The sequence below is a fragment of the Rana temporaria genome, chromosome 3 (assembly GCF_905171775.1).
Source record: "Rana temporaria chromosome 3, aRanTem1.1, whole genome shotgun sequence".
Classification (NCBI taxonomy): Eukaryota; Metazoa; Chordata; class Amphibia; order Anura; family Ranidae; genus Rana; species Rana temporaria.
This window is the reverse complement of record NC_053491.1, coordinates 332,806,959-332,808,980: the sequence shown is the minus strand read 5'-3', so window position 1 is coordinate 332,808,980 and position 2,022 is coordinate 332,806,959. Positions and strand designations below refer to the sequence as shown.

Sequence of the window (2,022 nt, the reverse complement as noted above, 5' to 3'; positions counted from 1 at the left end):
GCAGCATTGAGGAAGTGACGGAATACCCGCACACTACCCGATGAATCCTTATACGGGAACAGTAACATAAAGGATTACTAAGGTACAGTGGTTTAGTAATTATGCATATGAGCGTATCTTTTTTTTTTGGTGGGGGAGTAGATCTTGGGTGGGAGTTCCCACACTTTTTTCCCCAGGACTTGACCCCTGGTTGAAAATCATATTAGATGTTTATTTCTGTCTGTGCCTCCACTAGGCAGAGATTTACTATTGTCACTGAAACAAAAAGTGATGGGAAATCCCAAATTTTGATACACTGTTGAAATACTAATAGAGGGTAAATCTTATATTGGGAAAAACTTTCCAGTGGAAACTGTTAAACAGGAAAAATAATGCAAAGGATTTTAATGATACTGTACTTTTTGCTTTATATATATATATATATATATATATATATATATATATATATATATATATATATATATATATATATATATTCTTGGAAAATTGAGTGTAGCTTTAGATTTGTTAAAAAGAACCTAATTAAATTTTCAAGCCACCAATCTGCATTCAAACACACGGTCAGACAAAGTTAAAACTGCATTGAAAGCGCTTACAGCCCTCTGTATTCTACCTGCCCACTGATTCTTTTGTCATTACCCTTTACAGAATGAATAGGGACAATCCTTTCTCTTTAGAGAAATGTCATTCAATGATAAGCACTTCATTCCATTTTAAAATGAGTCACTGAAAGAGCAAGAAACAGAGAACGGTCTAAGGGCAAAGAAAAGGAAAACATGTTAATAAACCAGAAACATTAGGTATGTTGTCATTTGTGTACTAAATATATTTACTTCTGGCTAATGATGATATTCAGGCCAAATGTGGGTTTGAGGCAAACTCAGCTTGATCTAACGTTTCTGGACCCACCAAACAAACTGGTCATATTGGGCTTTTTCGCCCATTCGAAACTACAGCTGCTGTAAAGTAAACAAACAGTTGGGAATGCCTTATAATGTCACTGACAAAATTTGATCATCAACCATCATTTTTTTTTAAAAGGTTTAATTGCCATATGCACAAACAAAAATGGGAAGGTCCCCCAGTGGGGTTTTTTAGCGGCATGATGTTCTCAATAAATAAGAGTGGTTGGATGATATTGAAGTTAAAATCTTTACTTGGTTTCAACATTGAATTACAATAAAATGTACAACATGGTTGGAGCATTTGTAAAATAATGTAGATAATATACATATAGTACACTCTGATTATACATGAAAATAAAAATAACAGTGGCAAAAATCAACAACAATACAATACACGTTACATCATGATTCAATTGTTTCCATATGAGTACCCCGACGCGTTTCGACCTAAACTGTCACGGTCTTCTTCAGGGGAATTGTACTCTGATAGATATAATTAGAAAAATTATTATTAAAGTTACATCCCTCTAACAAAAATGTTTAACATCTGCTGAGAGAATATTGTTGAAATTATATTTACCACTCAAGGGTTAATGAATTAATATGTAATCAGAGATGGTTGCTGAGAAGTAAAAATGATCCGAAGACCCCCATAGCAAGAGAAACCCCCGTTCCGCTTGACGGGAACCCACCAAACCGGGCTTACAAGGAGTCACAAGTGTGGACCATAGGGGGGAGGAGACGACCAGAAGACACCTGTATTGATTGCATATTTAGTTTAATTTAATATAAGTAATAATGTGAGTACTAATAATATTGCATAAGCATAGATAACATCCATTCGGCTATGACCCCGACAACATGTAACGATCTAATAGGATCATAAACATGGGCGTATGTAGGAGGTAAGTATTGAAATGGAATATATTAGTAAATCTTGATACACCAATGCTAGTATTGCAAAGGTGTAGATGGAAGTATACCAAAACCAAAGGTTTTGTACTGGTACAATGAACATCATACTGGTGTCAGTGTGATGTGAATGAGGGGGGGGAAAGGGGTTAAGAAAAATGTGTGAGAGAGTGGTGAACAAATAGATGTGAGTGTATATGTCAAT

The 2,022-nt window shown here is 35.1% G+C and overlaps 1 long non-coding RNA gene across 1 annotated transcript; it reads right to left on the bottom strand.

Moving 5' to 3' along the window:
• Positions 1 to 1,133: 1,133 nt before the first annotated feature.
• Positions 1,134 to 1,678, bottom strand: LOC120930861. Its single transcript, XR_005747757.1, has 2 exons — positions 1,486 to 1,678; positions 1,134 to 1,388 (listed from the first exon to the last, which is right to left on the bottom strand). It is a non-coding gene; the product is annotated as an uncharacterized LOC120930861 (long non-coding RNA).
• Positions 1,679 to 2,022: the final 344 nt, after the last annotated feature.